Source organism: Arvicola amphibius, chromosome 3 (genome assembly GCF_903992535.2).
Source record: "Arvicola amphibius chromosome 3, mArvAmp1.2, whole genome shotgun sequence".
Taxonomy (NCBI): domain Eukaryota; kingdom Metazoa; phylum Chordata; class Mammalia; order Rodentia; family Cricetidae; genus Arvicola; species Arvicola amphibius.
The window spans coordinates 107,434,101-107,450,199 of record NC_052049.1 but is presented as its reverse complement, the minus strand read 5'-3'; the positions used below and the strand labels follow the sequence as shown (position 1 = coordinate 107,450,199).

Genomic DNA, 16,099 nt, shown 5'->3' with positions numbered 1-16,099 from the left:
TAGGATATAAAATAAATAGATAAATTTTTAAAAAAAGAAGTACACCTTGCCCTGAGTTAAGAGTAATGTCTGGCTCAAGTTTGACTCAAAAAGGAGAAAGATTCATAGTGTTAGACTCCACGAAACCCTCTTAATCTGTGATTCCTATTATGTTGACTGTAATTCAAGCAATTAAGTTAAATGATAAGATTAGACCTTATCTACTACATTACAGAACGTATCGCCCCACTAAACCATCTTTAGTTAGTTTACTAATTTGAAACAACTACGTTTACGTATAACATGTTTTTAATTTTTAGTTCATCCTGGTGATCACTGAAGACCATAAAATGTTTGCAAGCAAAAAAAAATTTTAGAGAATCATATCGAATCTATAGACATTGGAATAATTAGATAACAAAAACTTATTATTAATGATAAAAGATACAAAAATAATTCTCAATAGAGGTGATGGGTGCCATTTATAATTTAATGGCTGTTAACTGAAATTTTCACTTTCTGTGCAATATAATGATGACTGTAGGCGGACTTTTGTACTTAGTGTAAGCCCATCAGGTTGCAAAAATAATCAATCAATTGCAAATTTTATTGCATTTTTCCTCCAGTTTTATTTTTTCTGTAAATTTTATTGCATGCTTGGAGCCCAAGTCTACTTGCTATATGCTAATATGGAAGATTTAGGTTGTGAGTTCTTTGCAGCAGAGTGGATGTCACTTTACCTTTTACTGGTGCAGTGACCTGAGGTCATGGAAAGAGACCTGAGATAAAGTGAGGGGAAGAAATATGTCAGAATCTGTCTTTGAAGCATAGCACTATAGTACTTTTACTTAATCTAATATCTACCAAATACACAACTATTTTGAAATTTTATAGTGTTACAGTGTTATTCTTATTTTTCAGGTAGTTCAGACCTACATGCTACCTAAAGAGATTTATATTCAAGATGTTTGAAATTGGTTAAGAGTTCTATAGTCAACAAAATTAAGAGACAAATAGTTTTATGAACATTTTAATAATCGTATGAGCTACCAGTCTATCTACAATATAACATAACTTTCAAATCAAGTAAGAGATGAGGTAATGGCACTGACTTACTTAATGTAACCGAGTATAGAATGTGGATAGTTGTTATAAATAGTCAATAGTTTGAGAAATAAAGTTGTAACACATTATTTACAGCTGTGGAGATGAGCTTGAGAATAGCTAGAAATTCAGTTGTAGATCTGCAGAGATTTTTTTTCCCTTGGGGATAAAGCTAAAATATAAATATGAATATAAAATGCAATAACCACTGTCAACTAAAGGCTGCTGATAGAGAGAGACACATTTTCTTTAAGAATGTTGTCTGCAGTCAGTCAAAAAACTCCTGTGGAAGAACACATATTGAATAATACATGGACAGCACAAACCGGGCATTATGGGTGAAAAAAGACCTAAAGAAGTTGGATCTTTGATGATTTTAGAGAGGGGTTGTCTATGATCTAAACCCATTGTAGGAAATTTTCAAGAAATATTTTAAAAAACTTCATCCAAATATAGTTACTAAGAAACTCTCTGCAATGAAATACTTTATAATTTCAGAGATTTAATAAATATAATAATACCTTGACACATTTCAAGATAAGAAAACCTTACGAAAAGCACAAAACTTGTAAAGTTACATCTATGAAATGATGATGAACAACACATGAAATATATTCAATGTGATATTATGATAATGTTAACATAAAAATTATTATTAGATATATTTAAATGGAGTCAGTGGATCATTTATAGAAATGAAAATGCTAAAAATCAATAAATTTTGAAGTACTCACTGAAACTCTACTTAAAAAATTAAATAGCACTAGGTATTTTGGCACAATATCTGATAATTGTGCCAAATCCTAATATCTAATATCTGAGCAATCAGGGTGAATAGGTAAGTGGATTGTCAGTTCCAGGCCAGCCTGGACTACAGGGTGAGCCCTTATTTCAAACCAAAAAAGGGGGGAAAATAGCAGAATAGCTTACCAAAGAAACATAGGAAGAAAAAAATAATTAGACCTAACAAAAACAATACAAAATTATAACTTGTAAAATCAGCATAGCTATGTAAACTTAATTACTGATTAAAAGAATTGAGCCACTTCTAGGATGTGAAATCTGACAAAATTTATACTTTACTGATATAAGGTATGAAAAAACAAATCACGGCACACAAACACACATTATTTGGGACTGTGTTTCTTTGTGTAGTCTTGCCTCTTCTAGAACTAGGTCTATTGATCAAGATGGTCTTGAACTTACAGAAAATTGCTTCTAGCATCCCTAGGGATGGGATTAAAGACTTAAGATACCACCACTGTTAGTATTAAGGCATCTGTACTGATAGAACCTTGGAGTTCTGGTAGGATAGATCTTCAGTTGCAGCCACTAAGAGTTCCCTTTTAAAAGGTAGGTCTGCCTACCTCACATCTCTCTTTGTCTCTGTCTGTCTGTTCTCTCCCCCTCCCTCTCTCTCTCTCCCTCTCTCTCTCTCTCTCTCTCTCTCTCTCTCTCTCTCTCTCTCTCTCTCTCCCTCTTTCTCCTCCCTCTCTGCTTGTCTTTGTCCCTCCCCCCTTCTCCATCTCTCTTTCTTTCTTCTCTCACTTCTCTTCTGCTGCTCCTGTCCCCAGAGGCTGGTCCTGCTTTCCCCTCCTGCTTTTTATGTTCCCTTTTCTCCAGTAAAAATCCCATCTATGTTTGCTCTGTCACATGGCATCTTTCTCTTTCATATGGCTTTTAAATTACAACAATCACCAATTCTTTTCCAATTTTTTTTTCAGAAATCTGCCTCCCTAGTAATGGGATCAAAGACTTGAGCTACCACTACCTGGCTTAAGCAATTCTTTTACTCCTTCAGGATCTGGATGAAGAACATGGCAGCAGGAAACCATTGCACAGTGACTGAGTTCTTCTTGGCTGGGCTCTCAGAGAAACCAGAACTCCAGATGCCCCTCTTCCTCCTCTTCTCTGGAATCTATGTGGTCACTGTAGCAGGGAATCTGGGCATGATCACACTGATTGTACTCAGTTCCCACCTGCACAACCCCATGTACTATTTCCTCAGCAGTCTGTCCTTCATTGACTTCTGTCAGTCCACAGTTGTCACCCCTAAAATGCTGGTGGGCTTTTTGACAGAAAATAACCTCATCTCCTACTGTGGATGCATGACTCAGCTCTATTTCTTTATCATTTTTGGCATCGCAGAGTGTTACACATTAGCTGTAATGGCATATGACCGCTATATGGCCATCTGTAACCCACTGCTTTACAGTGTAACCATGTCCTATCAGATTTGCTGTTTCCTGATCTCAGGAGTGTATATTTTTGGTGTGCTCAGTGCATCAGTTCACATAGGCTTTCTGATAAAGATTCAATTCTGCAAATTAGATGAAATCAACCACTATTTCTGTGATATTCTTCCCATCTTGAAACTTGCATGTTCTAATACCTATATAAATGAATTGTTGATTCTTCTTTTTGGTATACTGAACATCTTTCTCCCAATCCTGACCATTATCACTTCCTACATCTTCATTATTGACAGTATCCTCCGCCTTCAATCCACTGAGGGCAGGTCCAAAGCCTTCAGCACCTGCAGCTCCCACATCTCTGCTGTTGCTATTTATTTTGGTTCCGTTGCATTCATGTACTTACAGCCATCATCAGTGAATTCAATGGACCAAGGGAAAGTGTCATCCGTGTTTTATACTACTGTTGTTCCCATGCTGAACCCATTGATCTACAGTCTGAGGAATAAGGATGTCAGTGTTGCCTTGAAGAAAATACTTCAAAGAAAAACATTCATGTTTCAAAAGTAATGTGAAGATTATTTATTAAAGGAAAAGGTTATCCACAGATACATAGTTTGAATTGATATTTATTTTATTCTAGTTGTAAGAATTATTACACATTTCCTAGAACATTTTGATAATGTTTACAATTATAAATTTCAAATTCATTTTTTGGCACATATTATCTCCCTTGTTTCACAGAATAAACAATGTAAACCAATTGTAAGAATGGCATGAATATATATGCCCATAATGGAAGCCCATCGTGTTATATATGATATTATTTATGCTTGATAAACATTACTTTTAAAATTTTAAAGTTCATACTCAGTTATAATAAACATTATTCTTTTTTGTTTATTTTTAATTCATGTTGGGAATTTCATATGTAAATACTATAATTACATTGTTTCCCCCATCTCTATACAGTCACTCTCATATTCCATCTTCTCTTTGTCAATTTAATGGCCTCCTTTCTCTCTCTCTCTCTCTCTCTCTCATCAACTCGCCTCCTCTCTCTCTCTATTCTCATAATCGCTCTCTCTCTCTCTCTCTCTCTCTCTCTCTCTCTCTCTCTGTGTGTGTGTGTGTGTGTGTGTGTGATTATCTCTAGGAAGGCTGATTCTGTTCTTAGTCATCAATTATTAACTATAGCTCTTCATCTAGAAGTGGAGTCCCCTGAGATTTTCACTGTCTACATTATCGTGACCTATGCTAGCATTTCTGGCTGTTGTTTAGCAAGCTGTATTGTTGAGAATTATGGTAAATTTTTTGTCAGATATAGAAGACACAATCTCGCCACATTCTTACTTGTCCTCTGAGTTTTAGAACTTAGAACATTCTTTATTTTTCCTCCAAATGTTCCCTGAGTCTTAGGTGGAAGGCTTGTATTCTAGATGGATCCACTGTGGCTCTTCTCCCCAGCATCAGTTGTTCTTCTATTAGACCATCTGTGGATTTCTGTAATGGTCTCCATCTGTTGTAGGAAGAGTTATACTTACCTGTATAACTAGACGATCGGTACTAAGTATGCAGTTAGAGATTATGCTGGTTTAGGAAAATGTCACTATTACATTCTCCTCTGTTCCATGACTTCATCAGCAACTCATAGGTGACTGTGCTTATATAACCAGGCCTGAGGTTCCCCCCTGTTGAGTGTGTAAGTTCCCACTTAAGTATAACTTCATAATATTGAGTGCTCTCATGCTGCCACTGCCACTACTGCACCTTTAGGGATAGCTTGCCTTGCTGGTTATTGTAGTGGTTTCTAGGTGTTGCAGAACTACTAACTGGTAAAAATGACTCTGAAAAACCATCTTACACCTGTCAGAATGATTAACATCAAAACCACCAAAGACAATTTATGATGGAGAGGATGTGGAATAAGGGGAATACCCTTCCATTGCTGGTGGGAACGAAAACTTGTACAATCACTCTGGAAGTCAGCATGGTGGTTTCTCAGAAAAATGGGCATCAGCCTATCTCAGGACACAGTAATATCCCTGTTGGGCATATACCCCAAAATGCTCAATCATACTACTAGGACATTTGTTCAACTATGTTTCTAGGAACATTATTTGTAAGAGCCAGAACCTGGAAACAACTAGATCCCCCTCTCCTGAAGAATGGATAAAGAAAATGTTGCTTAATTACATAATGGAGTACTACTCAGAAGTAAGATCCCATTTTTTAAACAAATAAATAGAATTACACTGTAAACGTGTACAATTTTTCATTATTAATTTATCAGTTGGAGGTCATTTAGGTCATTTCTGTTCCTAGCTATTGTGAATAGAGCTGCAATGAACATGGCTGATCAATATCTATGGTATAGAATGCAGATGTCTCTCTTCAGTGAGTGGTATTGCATAGTCAAATGGCAAATTATTTGTTTACTTAACTTATATATTTACAATTCACTACACCTACTTCCAATGTAGTTTCTTCACTTTGCAATTCCATCAACAGTGAATGAGGATTACGTTTTTCACACATCTTCTCCAGATTTGGTGGCTTTGATAATCTTGAATTTCTTTCAACTTGATTAAGTTGAAATCACAAAGGTGTGTTTTTCTTGGTAATGCTTGGTTATTTGTTTCTTTTTCTAAATTGATGGGTTTGCCAAGATGGGATGTTCCTTTTCATATTCAGCAGGTTATAGGAGTTCTTATTCCTCAGTTAAACCTTTCAATAAACCTGAAAATTGGCCTGCCAAAGGTATATTTCCATTGTTATTCTGAATATAAATATTACACATCACAAACATGGTGGCATTATCCATATCCCAGCCTACAACTTTGGAGAAAACCCCTGCTCTACCAGAGGCAATGCTAGTAGGAAGCACCCCAAGGAAGAGTAACCCACATCATGCCAACACTCCTTAGAGCCAATCCAGTTTTCTCCAACATCCCTCCTCTCCTTGTCACCATGTCTTAGTCCATAATTATGGCAGAAGTTTTCTGCTCTGCCAGAGGCCATGCAGGTACATGGAACCTCAAAGGCTAATGTGCTACCCAGAACCCTAGAAACCCCCTCATTTACCAGAAGACTCAACAGTACCCAGAGCCCCAGAACCTTAGAGACAACCCTGTATTTATTTCAAACCCCAAAAGTTATGTAGTTTAACACAAACATAGCAGAGGTTTTCTGTTGGACCAGAGGACTTGCCAGTTACCAGAACAACAGGTCACTCAGGCCAGAAATCTAGAGAAGAATCAGAAACAAAGGAGAAAAATAGCCATCAAAGATAAATTGAGAAATCAGCACCTAAAACTGTAGTTACCATAAACCCAGATTTGTAAATGCCAGTTTAAGAACACAATTGACAACAGCTAGGGCAATAAGTATCCTACTACAGCAACCCCTGAATTTTCCAACTTTGCCAAAATGTATGCACAAGCGTGAACACACACACACACACACACACACACACACACCAAGATCCTAAAACCAACTAAATGAAGATCATAGAGTATAGTAGTAGGCTGCTTATTTGTTTCTCAGCTGCCCAGACTTCTGAAATAAGCACACAGAAACCATATTAATTAAATCACTGCTTGGATTATTATCTCTCACTTCTTCTTGGCTAGCTTTTACATCTTAGTTTAACCCATTTCCATTATTTTATATTTTACCATGAGGCTCCTGATCTACCAGCAAGGTTCTGGAGTGTCTGTCTCCAGTGATGACTCCATGGCTTCTCCCAGACTCTACCTCTTTTCTTCCAGCATTCAGTTTAGTTTTTCCTGCCTATGTCTACTCTATCCAATCACAGGCCCAAGGCAGTTTCTTTATTAACCAATGGCATGCACAGCATACAGAGGGGAATCCCACATCAATTGCAGTCCTTAATGAGAAAATAAATAAATCTCTTAAAGAAATCTAGGAGAATACAAGCAAAAAAGAGAAGGAAATTAATAAATCCCTAAAGAAAATACAAGAAAGCCAAGAAAAAAAAAAACCAAACAGTTAAGACCAGAAAATGGAAACAGAAGCAATAAAGAACATACAAACTCAGGGAATTCTGAAGGTGGGAAATCCAGGTAAATAAACAGGAACTACAGATGCAAGCACCACCAACAGATTCTAATACACAAAAGACAGAATCTTAGGCATAGAAGATATGATAGAAGAAACTGATACATTGGTCAAAAAAATGTTGTATTTAAAACATTACTGACACAAAAATTCAGAAAATCTGAGACACTATCCAAATAAAACTTAAGAATAATAGGAAAAGAAGAAAAAGGAAATAAAAGAGAAGAATCCTAGCTTATAGATATATAAGATATTTTAAATAAAATCATAGAAAATTTTCCTAATCATGCTGTGGGACAATGATCTTTTATCCTGTCTCTTATGTATTATTTTTAATAAAACTCTGATTGGTCAGTAGCTAGGCAGGAAGTATAGGTGACCAGACAGGAAGTAGAGGTGGGGCAACAATGACAAGAAAATTCTGGGAAGATGAGTCAGTCTGCAGCCATCACCCAGACAAGGAGGAAGCCAGACACAGAGCAAGCAAGATATAACTGCCTTGCCAAAAATGGTACTAAGTATAGGGAAGGCAACCAGGCAGGAAGTAGAGGTGGTGCAATGAGAAAAAGAGAATTATGGGAAGAGGAAAGAGTCAGTTTGCAGTTGTCACCCAGACACATAAGAAGCCAGACACAGAGCAAGCAATGTGTGACTGCCTTGCCGTAAAAGGTACCATGTGACTAACATAGACAAAAATTATGGGCTAGTGTAAGTTATAAGAGTTAATAAGAAGCCTGAGCTAATAGGCCAATCAGTTTATAATTAATAGACCTCTGTGTGATTCTTTGGGACTTAATGACTACGAAATCAGGCAGGACAGAAAACCTCAGTCAACATAACCTTAAGAAGAACATGGCTATACATGTACAAGATGCTTATAGAACAGTAAATATATAGGACCAAAAAAGAAAGTCTTCCTGCCACATTATGATTAAAATACTAAACATACAGCAATTAGAAATAAAGTTAAATGTTCAATGGAAAAGGACAAGTAAGGTATAAATGCAAAACTAATAGAATTATAGCTGACTTCTCAATGGAGACTCTAAAAGTCTGAAAGGCCTGGACAGATGTCTCCCAGACTGTATGAGATCACAGATGTCAGGCCAGACTACTATATGCAGCAAAACTTTTGATTACCATAAATGGAGAATACAAGATATTCTACAGGAATGTCAAAATTAAATAGTATTTATCCACAAATCCATCACTACAGAAACTACTAGAAAGAAAACTTCATTCTAAGAAGACAAACTACACCCTTGAGAAAAGTAATATGTAATCTCACACCATCAAAATCTAAAGGAGAGAAATATATATGCACACACACATACACACACACACACACCCACTGCCACCACCACCAGCAACAGAATAACAGAAATTAACAATGATTTTTCATTAGCATCCCTCAATACCAATGATCTCAAAATTCCCCAATCAAAAGTCACAGACTAACCAAAAGGATGCAAAAACAAAATCCAGCATGCTGCTGCATACAAGAAATTTATCTTAACATCAAAGACAGGTATTACCTCAGAGTAAGTAAAGTGTTGGAAAAAGATTTTCCACACTAGAGTTCCAAGAAGCAAACTGATGTAGCTAGTCTAACAAAATAGACTTCCAACCAAAATTAACAAGAAGGGAAGAACATTTCATACTCATCACAGGAAAAAAGTCCACCAAGATGACATCTCAATTCTGAACATCTTTGCCCATAAATAAAAGCAGTCACATTTGTATAAAAAATTACTAAAGCTTAAAACTCATCAAACCCAACATATTAATAGTTAATACCTCCACTGTATTAATCCCTCAGAGATCCCTCAGAGCATTGCCTCTGACTTGAATTCTAGAATATTTGTGTAATGATTCTATGTGAAAGGGACCTTGGCAGCAGGGAGTCCAAACCACTGTGGGTGAGAACATATGGAGGGTGGTGAGCAGGAGATAAATAAGCTATAAAGATAACACTTAAATGGGGAGTTTTCTTTAGAGGAGGAGAAAAGTAGAAGAAGATACTAACCCCTGGGAAAAGGAGCAGCAAATGAGAGAGAGAGAGAGAGAGAGAGAGAGAGAGAGAGAGAGAGAGAGAGAGAGAGAGAGAAAGAGAGAGAGAGAGGAGAGAGAAATGCAAAGAGAAATAGAAAGAGAAAAGAGATAAGTAGGCACAGTTTCACTTTTTATTTTATTTTATTTTTTATTGATTTTATTCTGCTCCACTCCCATCCTCTCCCCTGCTTCAACCCTCTCCCATGGTCCCCATGCTTGAAATTTACTCAGGAAATCTTGTCTTTTTCTACTTCTCATGTATATTAGATTCACATATGCCTCCCTTAGGGTCCTCATTGTTGTCTAGGTTCTATGCGATTGTGATTTGCAGACTGGTTTCTTTGCTTTATGTCTAAAAACCACTTATAAGTGAATACATATGATGTTTGTCTTTCTGGTTCTGGGTTACCTCACTCAATATGATGTTTTTTGAATCTATTCATTTAACTGCAAATTTCAAGATGTCATTATATTTTCTGCTGGATGGTACTCCATTGTGTAAACATACTACATTTTTCTCATTCATTCATTGGTCAAGGGGCATTTAGGTTGTTTCCAGCTTCTGGCTATGCCAATCAATGCTGCTATGAACATATCTGAGCATATATCCTTGTGGTATGATTGAGCATCTTTTGGGTGTATACTTAAAAGTGATATTGTTTGGTAGTGAGTTAGGTTGTTTCCCAATTTTCTGAGAAATAGCTATACTGATATCCAAAGGGGATGTACCAGCTAGCACTTATACCAGCAATGCAGGAGTATTCCCTTTATCCCACATCTTCTCCAACATAAGTTGTCATCAGTGTTTTTGATTTTGGCCATTCTAATAGGTATAAGATAGAATCTCAGAGTTGTTTTGATTTGCATTTCTCTGATGGCTAAGGATGTTGAACATTTCCTTAAATGTTTTTCATCCATTTTAAATTCCTCTGTTGAGAGTTCTTTGTTTAGATCTGTACTCCATTTTTATTGGACTATTTGTCTTTTGATGACCAATTTCTTGAGTTCTTTGTATATTTTGGAGACCAGTTCTCTCAAAAGGACATAAAGGGGATACAAATTGGAAAAGAAGAAATCAAACTCTCACTATTTGTTGATGATATGATAGTTTACATAAGCAACCCAAAAATTCTACGAAGAAACTTTTACACTCATAAACACTTTCAGTAATTTTGCGGATACAAGATTAACTTAAAAAAAATCAGTAGCCCTCCTGTACACAGCTGATAAATGGGCTGAGAAATAAATCAGAGAAACATCACCCTTGATAATAATCAGCCACAAATAGCATAAAATATCTTGGAGTAACACCAACCAAAAAGTGGAAGACCTATATGACAAGAACTTTAAATCTTTGAAGAAAAAAATTGAAGAAGACATCAGGAAATGTAAAAATCTCTGTCTTGGGTAGGTAGAATTAGCATAGTAAAAACTGCAATCTTACCAAAAGCAATCTAGGGATTCAATGCAATGCCCATCAAAATCCCAGCAAGATTCTTCACAGACCTCAAAAGAATGGTACTGAACTTCTAATGGAAAAGCAAAAAATCCAGGATAGCAAAAACAATCCTGTACAATAAAGGAACTTATGGATGCACCACAATCCCTGACTTTAAACTCTACTACAGAGTTACAGTATTGAAAACAGCCAGGAATTGGCATAAAAACAAGCAGGAGGACCAATGGAACCGAATCGAAGACTGAGATATTAATCCACACACCTACAAAAATCTGATTTTCGACGAATAAGCAAAAATATCAAATGGAAAAAAGAAAGCATATTTAACAAATGGTGCTGGCATAACTAGATATCAACATGTAGAGGAATAAAAATAGACCCATATCTATCACCATGCATAAAACTCAAATCCAAATGGATCAAAGACCTCAAAATAAAGCCAGCTACATTGAACCTCATAGAAGAGAAAGTGAGAAGTACACTTGATGCATTGGCACAGGAGACCACATCCTAAATATAACCCCAGTATATAACCCCAGCAAGACATTGAGAGAAACAGTTAATAAATGGGACTTCCTGAAACTGAAAACTTTCTGTAAATCAAAGAACACAGTCGACAAGACAAAATGGCAGCCTACAGAATGGGAGTTTTACTTTTTAACGTGACAGGATACTCCCTGCCTTGCAAGTAGGCAATAATGTAGGGCATGGCACCCTCTGTTCAGGTCCTCAAGGAGCAGAGCAAGGTTAATCTGGATGTTAACATTCTTCTCTTCTTTATTTATTTCTTATTTATCAAGAAAGATGAAGTGTTAGGTGTGGCAGATTAAAGAAATGAGGGCATTGAGTTCTCTAGACTACTTCCTGCTGATATGGGGTGTTGACCATCTTTGGGATACCTTGGAAAGCTGGAATGCTGGCTGTGTCCTAGGTATTTAGCTATTTTACTTCACTCTCCAGGTTCTGTGGAACCTTGTCTGGTGCCTCCTGTACCTGGCAAGATGTTGGTGAAAGAGAGGACAAGATTAATTTTAGGAAACATTTTCTTCTTTTGTCCTGCTCAATGAGGGAGTGGGTATCAAGACCAGAGAAAGGAGGTGGAGATTTTGGATGTTGGTTGACAGTACTTATCTGGAGTGTGTCTGATCTATTTGAAGTGAATCCAAGTCTATTTCCTAAAACTAACAAGAGTTCTTTGAGTTTGTGAAAGTGCCAGGAGTCAAGTTTTGTAGTCACTACTGCCACAATTCTAGCAGCAGTGGGTTCATAATTCCAGGATAGGGACATGAGGATTAGAAAAGTTAGGTAGGAAGAAGAGAGATAAGAAAGAAACACGGATACTCAGGTAGTAACAGGAGAGCAATTCAGTGAATTCTGACTTCAGTGTTCACCTGCCTTTATTTTTCTATATACTTTTATACCCCAATACAAAAGGGTGGAAGAAGGCCAAAGACTGTTGTAACTAATACAAAGGCCAACCAGAACAGTTACTTGCCTCAATATTTGAGGCATCAAGCAACTATATCCTGAATTAAGCATTCTGTTGTTTAGGCAGTGAAAACACCCTAGACCAAGTATCCTAAAGGCATCCACTTCCTAGGACAAACCTCCTATTTCAACAGAAAGAGCAGAAGTATGATTGGCTTCTCTAACCTTTGGTCAGGGTGGAGCAGATGTACCTATGTAGTCCATCTTTATGTCCAAAACACCAAGTAACTACACCTTAGGTTAGAGTGTGTAGCCACACTTTGAGCAAGCAAAATAAACTCACTCTCTGACTTTCAGAAAAAGTAGAATTGGCTCACACATTTCACACAAGAAAGCATAAGTTTTACACACATTAGAAATGGCAATATACCCATGCCAGAAAACTGACAGTGTTTTTGCATAATGTAAAGTCTCTTTGAGGTCTTTAGAAAACAAAACAAAAAAATAGAATTTGAAATCTTGAACTTGTGGCTATGACGAGAGTGGTATAGAATGGTGTTTAGTACTCTGTCAGAATTGGATTAATAGTTTATTAGAACTCTATTGATTAACGTTAAGACTATGGACCCTTGGAGTCCTAATATAACAGTAGTATAATGAGTTAAAGAAATCTGGAATATGTTTTATTTTTCGAAGCGTCTCAAATCACTTGCCTTTGTCATCAATCAAGCTTTTGATTCTCAAACCTTTATAACTTGCCTTTACACACCTTAAGTGAGATTTTTTAAATTAAATCCTTTTCATTTTAATTGTTTGGATAGAAATGTGCTATACATGTTCCCCATTCTCCTTCCACCATCCCTTCTTCCCTTCAACCCTCCCACTGCCCTTATACTCCCAATTTCCTCAGGAGATGACTAATTTTTAGTTTATTAAAAATTTCTGCCTCCTTCCCATCTCCCATTTGCCTCCCCCTCCTCCCTCCACTCCCCCTCCCTCTGCTGTCTGAAGAGCAGTAAGGGTTCCCTGCCCTGTGGGAAGTCCAAGTTCCTCCCCCATCCGTCCAGGTCTAAGAAGGTGAGCATCCAAACAGGCTAGCCCCTCCCCCCCAAAGCCAGTATGTGTGGTAGGATCCAAATCCAGTGCCATTGTCCTTGGCTTCTCAGCAGCCCTCATTGTCCGCCATGTTCAAGGAGTCCGGTTTTATTCCGTGCTTTTTCAGTCCCAGTCCAGCTGGTCTTGGTGAGCTCTGATTAGATCAGCCCCACCATCTCGGTGGGTGGGAGCACCCCTCGTATTCCTGACTTCCTTGCTCATGTTCTCCCTCCTTCTGCTCCTCATTTGGACCTTGTGAGCTCAGTCCGGTGCACCAATGTGTGGCTCTGTCTCTATCTCCATCCATTGCCAGATGAAGGTTCTATGGTGATATGCAAGATATTCATCAGAATAACTATAGGATCTGGCCTTTTCCGGCTCTCTCTCCTCAGCTGCCCAAGGAACTAGCTGGGGGAGATGACTTTCTTGTATGCTGAAACATTTTTTTCCTTAGACCTTTATAACTTGCATTTGCATACATCACAACATATTCTTAAACCCTAAAACCATCTTAGATCTTCACATCTTAAGCTTTGCATATTAAAATACCTTTATTTAAACAAGGGAATGGTAAAAAGTTATACTGAAATGTGTTTTGTGAGTTTATCTCTTTTCTGAGACTGGTTATAGGTAAGTCGTGTCTAGACTTAGTGTAAGTTCTAAGAGAATGATTAGGTTCTATGAGAATAAGTGACCTGAATTTTACACAGAAATCTGACAAGAGGGTTGAAGCCTTTGTTCCTGCTGTCAAGATGGCAAAACTATTAGCTGTCAAACAGCATCAGAGTTCTCGAGAATGATACACTTTATCTTAGTTAATGATTAAAAATAACAGGTAATTATTTGACTTCCTGCCCTCCATGGTTGCAAGTCTTCCAGCAACATCTGTCCTCTGGCTTGTAGAGGTAGGCTGCAAGACCCCCAAAGATCCCAAAGGCTTCTGTAGAATAAGGACTTGTGGGAGGACCAGCCTTCCTTTAGCTTTAGGTCATCTGAGGCAGTTGATTCCAGTGTTCCCTCATCGATGACCTGAAGAGGGTCTTAACAGCAGTTGAAGGGAAAAGCAGAGTAGGTCAGTGGGTAGTGCTGCCATTTATGAAGCAAGTCTGAGTGGAGGTTCTTCTGTTCCCTTCCATCTTCTTTGGAGGAAATGGGAATGTTGCGAGGAGCTGACCTCTCTACTACAAAAAATGCTTTCTTTAATTAAACATTTTAAATATCTTATTCTCCAGGTCTCTGAGCATTTGAGGACTGTTCATTGGAAAGATATGAGTTATAACTATGATGACATTAGTGCAGGATCTTCCTGGAGAGCCGTATTCAATCTAAGAGGTTATGCAAGAATGTTTTACTCAAGCCCTCCAGCTTGACTGTAACTGATCTAACTTAGCAAGTCAGATTTATGCTTGTAAAGAACAAAGAAGTAAAAAAAAATTCTTTTACAATAGAAGCTTAACACTAAAAACTGCCAATACTGCCAATAGTGAAGAGTAGCTTACAGGAAGGACTAGGTAGTATAAATCTCTAGGTTAGCTTTGATTAATCAGTAAAGGATCTTTATATACTTGATTCTTATCATTATGTAGAATATATATTTTGTGTTTTTATTGATTTTATAGAGCTCTACATTTTTCTCTACGCCCCTCCTTGCCTCTCCCCTCCCTTTCAGCCCTACTCCAAGGTCCCCATGCTCCCAATTTATGCAGGAGATCTTGTCTTTTCTACTTCCCATGTAAATCAGATCTATGTATGTCTCTCTTAGGGTCCTCATTATTGTCTATGTTCTCTGGGATTGTGATTTGTGGGCAGGTTTTCTTTGCTTTAAGCTTAAAAACCACTTATGAGTGAGTACATGTCTGCCTTTTGGCTAAGATCAAATGTAGGCTATATTTTAAAGCAGAATTAGATCACATATACAGTATGATTTAACAGATGTAACCATATTTTTGTCATCATTTAAAAGTACATGCCAATTGAAAAATATTTGAAACTTGCATTTCTTTGCCTAAAAGATAGAATAGGCAGAGCTTATTAGGACTGTCTAAAACATTTTAGGAACAAAATCATATGGACATATGTGCACAGTTGGCTTTAAGCTGCATACACATACACACATGCACACACAGAGTTAAAGCTAGCTTATATTCACACACATAAGGTTAAGTCAAAAGTCACATGCATATACACATATATATATTAAACAGGAGTTCAGTAAAATAAGAAGGAAAGGAAAACCAGCATGTTCTGAATGAGATAAATGTCCTTCTCCACCTATAATGCCCACGTTGCAGACCAGCTGCTGCTGTTATTGAATGAAAGGCCAAGGAGATTTGTTACAGCTGGAAGAGAGCTGTTACAGTCAGGTAGGGTCCCTGCTTGAAATGAATGCCTTACTGGGCTGTGCAAAATAATAAATCACACAAATAAGCCACATGAAACAGAGTCAGTAAAGAGGAATTTTAAAAAACATATATAATGACCTAAAGGTTGTTGGTGACAGGTGATAGCATAAATACTCTGGCTGTGTGGGCAGGCTGTTCCTGGCACCACATGACTAGTGGGGAAGCACATGAGTCTACAGCTCCTCCCTTCCCCAGTTGGCACCAGGGGCTGAGTGGCACAGGGGAAACTGGTCATGTGGCCACCCTTAGTAAAGACGGGCATTAAGATACCTGACCTGGAAACCCTCCTATCCCCCACGACCTCAGAG

General features: G+C 37.5%; 1 pseudogene; it reads left to right on the top strand.

Annotated features, from left to right (window-relative positions):
• Positions 1-2,900: 2,900 nt before the first annotated feature.
• Positions 2,901-3,850, top strand: LOC119809353 (annotated as a pseudogene).
• The last annotated feature ends 12,249 nt before the right edge of the window (positions 3,851-16,099 follow it).